The following is a 12,139-nucleotide window of genomic DNA, read 5'->3' on the forward strand; positions in this document are numbered from 1 at the left end:
GATAAAAACAAAGTATACAAATGGGGCCTTCAGCTACTTGAAGCACAGTTCTGCTCAAGTAGGATGGATGATGTCATTTCTGTAAGAGGATCAACTCTCACTGCATGGGATGGTACAGGAAGGAGATCATAGGGGTCTGAGTAACAACAGCAGTGTTCCAGGGAGCTGAAGGCCCGCCCCCAGTGCACCAAATGTGTTGTTTGCATAAAACTTTTTTCTTCAAATCCGCAAAAGTAACATACATAACTATTCACCATAATGTGTTCTGTAATAAGGCAGTGTCAGTTCAATATGGTTGATGGAAGGTTCACAGTCACTTTTATAACTAATATTTCAATGGCTGACCAGTAGGAGAAATTGTGGAACATGACAATCGTATGGGGAGAAGAGATAACAGTAGTCATAAGCAGGAGTGTAATTTGAGGTGGTGCAGAGGGTGCAGTCTTATCAGGGCCCAGGAGCCTTAGGGGGCCCATAAGCACTGATATCAGTATTGAGATTGCACCTTCCATCTGTCCCATAAACCAAGGATACCCACCGATTACCCCTAACCACACTAAGGTGGATTAAACTCCTTATCACTCCTTACCATCACTATCAAAAATTTGCTGTATGGATGAGGTAGGGGGCCTTGGACAAAAGATTGCATTGGGGCCCACAAGAGTTTAGTTATGTCACTAGTCAAAAGACATTGTTCCAGGGCAACACGGTGGCTCAATGGTTAGCACTGCAGTGCTGGAGTCCTGGGTTCAAATCCCGCCAAGACAACATCTGCAAGGAGTTTGTATGTTCTCCCATGTTTGCATGGATTTCCTCCCATTCTACAAAGACATACTGGTAGGAAGAAAGAAAAATGCACATTGTGATACCTATATGGGGCTCACAATCTACATTTGAAAAAAAAAAAAAAGACATACTGTAGTTCTGTTTTAATGGAGAGCAGCAAGATCTGAGGAAAAGAAGGATTCGTGTTCTTGTAGACACTAACTTCCATACTATTTTGCGCACCTTTTTTGAATTTGTTAACAAAAAATCTCTAACTCATCTATATCAGTGTCAAAATTCCTGCACACATACTCCAGACATAAAGCATAATGTATACTATATTAAACCTGCAAAAAATATTCTTAGCATCAATTTTTGTTGCTTGCAGGACTTTCTCTTCGTATATTTCTTGTTCATAGGGGAACGGAATAGCCCAAACGCAGATATGAACTGGGCCTTACCCTGCATGTTATTACAATGTGGGAAGCTTTAGGGACTTTCAGTTTCAGGATATTATATTTTTGTTCTGGATATATACAATTTGTTCAGCATCTTTAATGGATAAATATAATAAAGGGATTCAACTAAAGATTCAATTTTTCTGCTTCTATTCATATTCCTTTCTACAGATTTTGAAAAAATTCCATTTTGGTACCATCTTACAAAAGAAAACAATCTACCTTGGTAAAATGGAAAAATCTCAAACAGACTAAGAAAAACCTTTTTCTTTAGAATGCTTCATTCCAAAATGTGAGATTTTCCTCTTGAGACAGAGCCATCAATGAGGCCTGGCCACACACAATGTGAAGTATGACTAAAGGCACAGGAATGTATCGATTGTCCTTTTAGCAATAATCTAACATTTCTGCTGACAACTTCCTATAGTCTGAAGTATCTCTTGGTCCACTTGTAAGGAAGTTCTTAGCTAAAGCAACAGACATTGATTTTGTCTGGAGCTGATTCTATCTATATAAGTAGTTCTTATAGAAATGTCCAATAATTGATTTTTCAATCACAAACACAATGTTACAAATAATAGAGATAACAATTCACATCAGATGCTTTCATGCTCAATAAAATATCACAAGGAACTTCTATATCTACTACATGTCATGTTACAGTACTAAGATTATTTGTTGTGACATTTTAATCAAGATGGACCTGGATACATTACAGTTTATCTGTCACCATTGTATAGGGAGCAATCAATATTATCTAATAAGATATTCTCATGGGAAAATTAAAGGTGCTGTAATTGTACATATGGAGATCATGTGCCCTGGAGCACTGGTTCTAGGCACCTCTGTGAAGGTGGAGTCTGATATTTGTCCTCATGGAATCTGATGGATAACAATCTGAGGCATTGAGGCATATAAAGGGGCAATAATGACCTTCTGTACCTCTTTGGCTACCCTATACCATCCTGCCCTGCCAGTCACATGCCCCAGGGAAACTTCTACAATCTGTTACTCAGCGTCAATAGAGTTGAGCGAGTACTGTTCGGATCAGCCGATCCGAACAGCACGCACGCATTGAAATGAATGGATGCACCTGGTGCTTCCGGTTTGACGGCAGCCGGCTGCGTGCATTGACTTCAATGCGTGCATGCTGTTCGGATCGGCTGATCCGAACAGTACTCGCTCAACTCTAAGCGTCAACCCTCTTAAGTTTTTCAAGAGGACTTTGCGCCAAAGCCAGCATGCAAAAGTGGGAAAGACCACCACCATCTTAGGCTTCCTCCATGGTGTTGTCTCTACACTGCTTTCCTTCAGACATTGCAAAGTCCTGGTTGCTTAACCAGAACACTCCCTATTTGGACCAAAGAAGAACTGTTCTACCAAAGCTTAGCTTCTCGCTACCTTGCTAGTTCACAGCAGTATTGCTCAGTCCTGTCAAGTCTGCAAACATTGGGAAATAGAAGTCCTTTACTGGCTTCCAGCAGTTCTTTTTGTACTTCCATGTAGACGCTGCCACAAACCCTCTGTCTGACTTCTTGATCCTTGAGATCTGAACACTCTCTTACTCTTTCCCTGTCCTACATATACCTATGATAATGTCAGGAACCTTCTCCTTTGAGATAAAAAGTGTGTTTCTGGTAACTCAAAATGGTGCCTGTCCCGGCGGCAGTACTACACATAGCGGTCTGCTGGGTAAATAAGGCCGGGTTCACATCTGCGGCCCGGTCTCCGCTTTTGGTTTCCATCTTCTGCCCGAGAAACTGGACAGGAGACGGAAATCGGAAGTCACTTTTCAAACCCATTCATTTGAATGGCTTTGCCAAGTGTCCGCCCATGAGTGCCCGCTAGCGTTTTGTGGTCTCTGCTGCATTTTTTTAACTGGACACAAAGCCGGACATGCCGGACTTTGTGTCTGGTGAAAAAGAAAAGCGTTTTGTGGTTTCCATGCCAAAACTATTTCTTTTTCACTGGACACAAAGTCCTGCATGTCGGAAAACGGAGACCGGGGTGCAGGTGTGAACCCACCCTAAGAATAATAAAAAGGAAAGAATAGGTGAACAGATACAGGGAAAAATTAGATACATAGCAGGGTCATACTGGCCCACTGGATCCTCTGGTACTGAGAGACTCTGCCACATAAAAAAAATGGGGCTGGGAAGAAGACGTCTGGTCACGGAGATGACCCTGAAACAGTTATGTGATTTTAGGGGCTATATTGAGCATGCACAAAACCTATATAGGTGAAGGGAGGACTCTCAGAATTATCACTTCTGGTGATCCCAATGTATGCTGGTCTGATACTGAACAGGACTAGAGATGAGCGAACAGTGTTCTATCGAACACATGTTCGATCGGATATCAGGGTGTTCGCCATGTTCGAATCGAATCGAACACCGCGTGGTAAAGTGCGCCAAAATTCGATTCCCCTCCCACCTTCCCTGGCGCCTTTTTTGCACCAATAACAGCGCAGGGGAGGTGGGACAGGAACTACGACACCGGGGGCATTGAAAAAAATTGGAAAAAGTCATTGGCTGCCGAAATCAGGTGACCTCCATTTTAGACGAATAGTGGATTTCAAATCCGGGTCATATGAGAATGTGAACTTTGTGACTATGAGACAGGGATAGCTGTACAGGCAGGGATAGCTAGGGATAACCTTTATTTAGGGGGGAATGTTATTAAAAATAACTTTTTGGGGCTCTATCGGGTGTGTAATTGTGATTTTTGTGAGATAAACTTTTTCCCATAGGGATGCATTGGCCAGCGCTGATTGGCCGAATTCCGTACTCTGGCCAATCAGTGCTGGCTCTGCTGGAGGAGGCGGAGTCTAAGGTCGGACCTGAATGGAGACTGGTGTGGAGCGATCTTAGACTCCGCCTCCTCCAGCAGAGCCAGCGCTGATTGGCCGAATTCCGTACTCTGGCCAATCAGCGCTGGCCAATGCATTCTATTAGCCCGATGAAGTAGAGCTGAATGTGTGTGCTAAGCACACACATTCAGCACTGCTTCATCACGCCAATACAATGCATTAGCCAGTGCTGATTGGCCAGAGTACGGAATTCGGCCAATCAGCGCTGGCCAATGCATTCTATTAGCCCGATGAAGCAGTGCTGAATGTGTGTGCTTAGCACACACATTCAGCTCTACTTCATCGGGCTAATAGAATGCATTGGCCAGCGCTGATTGGCCAGAGTACGGAATTCGGCCAATCAGCGCTGGCTCTGCTGGAGGAGGCGGAGTCTAAGATCGCTCCACACCAGTCTCCATTCAGGTCCGACCTTAGACTCCGCCTCCTCCAGCAGAGCCAGCGCTGATTGGCTGAATTCCGTACTCTGGCCAATCAGCACTGGCTAATGCATTGTATTGGCGTGATGAAGCAGTGCTGAATGTGTGTGCTTAGCACACACATTCAGCTCTACTTCATCGGGCTAATAGAATGCATTGGCCAGCGCTGATTGGCCGAATTCCGTACTCTGGCCAATCAGCACTGGCTAATGCATTGTATTGGCGTGATGAAGCAGTGCTGAATGAGTGTGCTTAGCACACACATTCAGCTCTACTTCATCGGGCTAATAGAATGCATTGGCCAATCAGCATTGGCCAATGCATTCTATTAGCGTGAACTGAGTTTGCACAGGGGTTCTAGTGCACCCTCGGCTCTGCTACATCAGATTGCTACATCTGATGTAGCAGTGCCGAGTGTGCATCAGATGTGTAGTTGAGCAAAACTGACTCAGCACTGCTAAGTCTCTGCATTCGCATAGGAATGCATTGGCCAGCCTTCGGCCAATCAGCGCTGGCTCTGCCGGAGGAGGCGGAGTCTAAGGTCGGACCTGAATGGAGACTGGTGTGGAGCGATCTTAGACTCCGCCTCCTCCAGCAGAGCCAGCGCTGATTGGTCGAGTTCCGTACTCTGGCCAATCAGCACTGGCCAATGCATTTCTATGGGGAAAAGTTAGCTTGCGAAAATCGCAAACTGACAGGGATTTCCATGAAATAAAGTGACTTTTATGCCCCCAGACATGCTTCCCCTGCTGTCCCAGTGTCATTCCAGGGTGTTGGTATCATTTCCTGGGGTGTCATAGTGGACTTGGTGACCCTCCAGACACGAATTTGGGTTTCCCCCTTAACGAGTTTATGTTCCCCATAGACTATAATGGGGTTCGAAACCCATTCGAACACTCGAACAGTGAGCGGCTGTTCGAATCGAATTTCGAACCTCGAACATTTTAGTGTTCGCTCATCTCTAAACAGGACCAAAAGGTAAAGGGGCATACAGATAACACTCACCACAGGGGCCGCTTTTCATCTCATACATCTACATGGGGTTCTTCTTACAGCAGATGAATGCATTATAAACCTCATCACCTCACAGAAATCTGCCACTTGTGATCTTCTCACCTACTGCTTGACATGTGCAAGGGTCACATTAGTTTTACATGTTCAATAATTCTGCAAATCTAGTCAAGGGTATGGAAATTTAGGATACAAGACACCATAAATCCTTCTTCTGAAATAGGATTTATTAGGAATTTGTTCCTAATGGGATACCTTTATAAAATGTTATTGAAAATAAACAAATAAGCCTGTCTTGAGGGATGGCCATAATTTCAAGATTGCTTGTGAATTGGGGTGGCTTGGAGAGAATTTTTAACTTCTCAATGGATAAGAACAGCCAACCAAGACTATTGACAAGCAATCATGTGACACATGGTGCACCTTCTTGTTGGGTACTGCTGGACTTGCACAATTTTTTACTTGGAACGGGAACTGAAGAAAGCTTATGAGCTCAACCATTTACTTAATCCTGTGCTAAAGCCATCTCTGTATGGATTTTACAAATAAAAATTAGGAGATACGCTTGTATCAGAAAATTGAATATACAAAGGGGTGTAACCCCCAAAATCCAAGTGTCCTTATGCAAGAATAAAGTATAGGCTCCTTAATTTATTTCTAGCATTTTATTGGCACCAAGGTGTTGGAGCACCTTATCCCCTCCTCCCCCCCTCTAGATAAACTGTTATGTTAACTGTAATCTGATACCTCTGTTCACTTCACTCCATCTTGCTCTATCAAGACGGATTAAGCAGATATTTTAGAGTGAATATCAGTGGGGCGCACGGGGGGGTGGGGGGCTTTGCGTAGAACAAAAAATACTGCAAAGTTTCCAATATATTGCTTGTTGTATTGAATTATGCAAAGTTTAGCAACCATTTTAAAAGGCATTGCCCACATAAGATAGTTGTCTTCCTATATTAGGATCACTGTGCAAATTTATTCTCCAGGATGTAATTAGAACCGTGCCTCTGTATGCTGCCCTCTAGAGGACAGCCTCCTTAACATCATGCATGACTACTAATCATGATGCGGACTTTATTGGCAAATTAGTATTTCTATTCCAAAAGGAACAGATTCCCAGCTATGGACAGCGCTGTTTCGGTCTTTTGGGCCTCCTCAGCATAGCGCAGGGATACTGATTTGGCAGAGTGAGAGACTATAGACCAGGGTCAGGGGATAATCATACACATTAGGGAGAGTGTGTGCCTACATAGGCAGTACAGAGACTTACAAGTCATTCCTGCTCCGCTAGGGATTAATGACTTGTAAGTCTCCGTATGCCTATGTAGGCACACACTCTCCCTAATGTGTATGATTATCCCCTGACCCTGGTATATTAGGGTCAGGCTGTTAATATGTTTTTACGGAACACAATTATTTTTGAGAAGCATTTTTTAGAAAAAGTAACCTGGCAAAAAGAAGAAATTTTCTAAGAACGATGAGATGATACCTCCTGGCAGTAGCTGCTCTAAGGAATTTCTAAGTAATATGCAAACATTGCGCGGTTAGGTCTTTGAAGACTACATTTACTCATTACAGATAGCTTCTCGCTCTCTCCAGCATCACATTTAGAAAAATAAAAATCTAATCAAATCCGACAACAACAACATACGGCGTGCTGCTTGACAATTACAGTCCTAGTCGAGTAAGCACATTTACATAGAAATAACCACCCAAAGACCTCATAATAGTTATGTTCAAATGCCAGAATCAACCACCAGCAGATTTCATGCAGCACCTCCGGGTGAGATGGAAGCTATAAACCGGAATTCTCTGCAAGGGAATGAGGCATCTTGACAGTTACAAGTTGGTAGAAACTGCATGAAATAAACTGCATGAAAAAATATAACACTGTTGGCTATTAAAATGAATAATGCAACTATAATTTTATGTCTTCAACCAGGAATCATGTGAAGAGTTCCCCTTATTCAGAACATCTCATCAGAATACAACGGATCAGACCCCATGGAGGTAAGTGCATAATGGAATACACTAAGACAGTGATGGTGAACCTTTTAGAGATCAAGTGCCCAAACTGCAACCCAAAACCCACTAATTTATCACAAAGTGCCAACACGGCAATTTAACCTTAATACTGTACGGATCCACAATTGCGGACAATTAAGGAACCACAAAATACGGTCGTGTGAATGGGACTTTACAGAGCTTTCAATATTGCAAACAACTTTGTACTGCATTTAATACTTTTGAACAATTAATGTTCATTATTTACATCGCACAGATCTGTTTTATAGTGACCACGTAATGTTGTTATGACCTGTAATAATATCACATGTATACTATAAAAACAGATATCGTGTGATATAAATAGTGAAGGGCTCCCACACAGTCCAATCTGCTCCACAGTGGACCCCACACTGTACAATCTGCTCCACAGTGGCTCTTACACAGTACAATCTGTTCCACAGTGCCCTCTATCCAGTATAATCTGCTGCAAAGTGGACCCTACATAGTACAATTTGCTCCACAGTGGCCCACACACAGTATAATCTGTTCTACAGATAGGTGCCCACAGAGAGGGCTCTGAGTGCCACCTCTGGAATCCGTGCCATAGGTTTGTGATCACTGCACTAGGATTACACTTGTATGTCACTCTGCATTATCTGACTGCATTCTGCTGCAAACTTGGCCCCAAACAGATGCATACTCAATCATGTACATGGGGTCTAAGGAGGCTGCCATGTGGGCACTATGGCTGGCAGAAAATAATAGCAATTCGTCTCACCAGTAATTCTAATTCCCTTGGATAAACAAGAATGATAACAAAGACTATGTGTTTTGTCTGATTCAGGAATCTTCAAAGGATTTTTTTTGGGGGGAGTTACATATTGAGGATCTATCCTAACAATAGATCATCGATATCAGATCAGTGGCAGTGGGTGGGTGGGGGGGTTGATAACCAGATCCCCCAAATGTCTTCTGCTCAAATCAAAGTGGCAATCGGATGAGGGCTGTTTCCACTCCATAGGCCAGTATGATTTCACATTCATCAGTCATGTGGCCAATTTACAGTTGAGTCCCATTCAAGTGAATGGACTGATCTGCGATGTCAAGCACAACCCCTATGCAATGTTAAACTATGTGCTTTATTCAGTGAAGAGTCCACAGTATTCACCTGAATGCTGCTATGTCTTTAGACAACAGATCAGTGGGGTATCCGGGTGTCAGACCGCCAGTGATCTGATACTGATGACCTAACGTAAGTATACATCATCAATAGCCACCTGTAGCTGGCAAATGGGACATTGTGGCCAAGGTGGGGGGAATCTGCGGCTGTCTGAGAAGGTATATGGTGTAAAATTAAAAAGTCAAGGATTTTAATTGCCAAATTCTATAGAGACATGTAAAAGGTAGAATTGTACGCTGATTTAGGCCATGGAATAATAAAATATATCAACCACGAGTATATGGTGCTTAGAATTGGTTAGGTCACAGTGGTTATATTTATATTAGAGCTATGCTGCTATATATACACTTGAAAAAGACAACTTATGTGGCAATGGGACTAAAATTGGACATATGTTTTGAGAAAATACAGTGTACACCATACAACATACTACTTAGCGTTCATCCTTCCCCGATTGGCCATGGACCCAATGTGCCACAGGTATTCGAAGATTGTAACAAAACCCTCTGTATCTAATAACTCTATCCAAATTTCTTTCCCCTTCACCCAAATAGACCAAATTTTAAGCTTGAAGCTGATTATGGTGGCAACTCCCAAGTGGCCAGAATAATAGATTAATCCATGTGAATCCCCAAGATACATAGCTACCCTTGGCTTCAAGGAAATTGAAATGTCTGAATACTATCAATATGTCAACGTATTAGGGGTTGTTTAGTCAATTATAAATAAAAAATCTAGATAAATACAAATTCATGAAAGAAGTACTAGTTACCTTGCTGGTCCTCAACCACCCCGTTTTGATGCATTGTTAACATGTCCAGCCCCTACTGTTGCTAATGACTGGCTGAAGCGGTAACATATCCCAGATCAGGATGCTATTGATGGAGGCCAATAGCAGAGGACTGGGAAACCCCAGAACAGGTGTGGTGAGGGACCGGTAGAGTGTTGCTTCTTTTACCATTTTATACCATTCTAATCTGTTTTTCAACACTTTTCGTGGGCTGGACAACCCTTTAAAATATTTTTATAATGAAATTATGAGGATCATCATTTTTTTTTTTTTTTTTTTAACCACTGAATAAAACATGTTGGTGTTTTACTGATGAGGCTAGGACACAATAGTTTATATTCAAGCCTTTATTTGGCAGTATATTGAAGGAAAACTTGTGGAATTGTTATATCAATGAGGCTGCAAACACATAAGGGCCACAACAACGTGGTATCACACCGATGTCAACAATGGGGCCATAATTATTTGTCTTTAATTTCAAGATTATTGATCTGAATTCAGTCCGGCATAATCCCTCTTGGAAGCCTACAAGATAGGCAAGTAGTAGAAATGGAAGACAAATGATAAGTATTCTTGAGTGAAATAATAATCTCGGGGATCTTTTCTACAGCTTGCTTTTCAGTTTTAAAGGGGTTGGCTGCTTTCCAATAAATATCATCATTTAAGCTTGTGTTGTTGGTGTATAAATACCTGTCTATTCCCATCCTTTATAATCTGCTTCTGTAATATTTTCTCTATCCTCTGCCCCGGAGGTAAAACCCATCCCAAAAAACAGTACTCCTTCTGATTACCCCACAGCATACCCATGTGACATCACTCCCTGGGGAAGGGAGGGGGTCACCTGACCATTCGTTTCACTAACCAACTACCACATTATGCATCCTCCTTCCTCTAAAGTTGGTCTTTCTATTATTCAAAGAAAGTTTTTCAGCACCTCTACCAACTCCAACTCATTGCATCGTCAATGTTCCCTGTAGCATTGATTCCAGTGCTGTTGTAATTTTTTTTTCTAGCCTTGAATTTCCCAAGCAATCATTTCTGTTAGTTTAAGCACAATTATGTCCCCAACTGTCAGGTGGGTGGTCCTAGGTTGGAGCAGATAGAGATTGCCCACCTGACATCAAACAGCATAATTGTGCTGAAACTAATAGCAATGGTTGATCGAGAATGATGGGAGCTAGAGAAAAACGTACAACTTTCTCTAAATCAGTGGAAAAGCACCAACTGAAAGATCTAAAGAGTTGGAGTTGATGGACGGGATGAAAGGTTCAGTTTAACTAACGGATCATCAGTGGTGGCTTCAGAAAGTGAAGTTCAATTGTACATATTCGCATTCTTGACTTTGGAGCGGGAGCATGCACAAAGCAATGGTCAGAAAAAGGAAGGTGAGTTAGGTGATACCATATTGATGTGCTGCAGGATGAATAAGGAGGCAAATGATACAAAGGAGAGAATAGACATGTATATATCAACAGCGCACTTTGAATGGATGATGTTTATCAGAAAGTGCAAAAACAAGAGGTAGACATCACCGCGCTGTATATAGTGTAGTAGATTAATATAGTGAAGGACAATCCCAATGTGTAGACTGCTCTCACCTGAATGGATTGTGAGGGATCACAACTACCGTTAAAATTTTAGAACCGTTTGTTAGGGGGTTCCTCCCTGGGTGGATACGAAGCTGCAGTGCCTAATCACTATTGGTGTGAGGACATGTACCAAGGACTGTAAAGAAGGACGGCTTTTCACCCGTCAAAGTTAGCTTCACTTCATATAATTTATTAAGGTTCACACACTACATGCAAGCACCGAGTCTGACGTGTTACACAAGTCTGAAAAGGTGAAGTGAGGAAGCCTCAACTTTAATATCAGCATAAGGAGCCCTGGCAAAAGTTTGCAAAAAACTACAAAAAATGGACAGTATAATATTGGGAACTGGTGATTTGGAGCCATGAAACAAAAATCAATAGACTGGGTTCTGATGGTTGCAAATGACTCTGAAAGAAGCAGGAGAAAAGGGGGCTATAGAACGAGAAATTGAAGAAACTTTCAAGTTTGGTGAAAGAAGCCTGATGCTATGGGGTTGTTTCACAGCCAAAGGGTAAGTTCACATGGGTTTTTTTTGGACCGGAACCTGGGTAGCCGCGACTGAATGTTGGTGCACTGCACCGGCATCCAGTCGCGCACTCCACTCCGGATTAGGCCCAGTGAATGGGCCTAGTCGGGAGGAGGGAGTGTCTCCAGGCCGAATCGCGAGGCAAAATGGAGTGAAGAATAAGCATCTTGTTTGTTCCGGCTCCCGGAAAAAACACCTGACTGACTCCCATTGAGTTCAATTGCAGCCGTCTTTTGGTCAGGATTTTGTGGCGAATATGACCTCAAAATCCTGACCAAAAAACTCCGTATGAACTTACCCAAAGGCATTGGATACTTGAACAGAATCAATGCTGAGCTATATGTGAGTATCCTACAAGATTAGTATTATACCCAATAGTGGCCCCTGCACACAGTATTATGTCCCCATAGTGGCCCCTGCACACAGTATTATGTCCAGGATCGGCAAGTAAATAGGGCCCGTAACGGCCAATTTTAAAAAAACAAAAACACAGCAGTAGCGGCTGTCACCGGGCCCCCGAATGG

The 12,139-nt window shown here is 42.6% G+C and overlaps 2 protein-coding genes across 3 annotated transcripts in view; one reads left to right on the plus strand and one right to left on the minus strand.

The window, feature by feature from the left end:
• LOC142200234 (uncharacterized) overlaps positions 1 to 12,139 on the plus strand; it is a 312,476-nt gene that overhangs the window by 216,126 nt on the left and 84,211 nt on the right. The window lies entirely within an intron of this gene.
• The window catches only part of CLVS1 (clavesin 1), a 70,729-nt gene that overhangs the window by 44,130 nt on the left and 14,460 nt on the right, over positions 1 to 12,139 (minus strand). The gene's annotated exons all lie outside the window — the stretch shown is intronic.

Source organism: Leptodactylus fuscus, chromosome 4, assembly GCF_031893055.1.
Source record: "Leptodactylus fuscus isolate aLepFus1 chromosome 4, aLepFus1.hap2, whole genome shotgun sequence".
Taxonomy (NCBI): Eukaryota; Metazoa; Chordata; class Amphibia; order Anura; family Leptodactylidae; genus Leptodactylus; species Leptodactylus fuscus.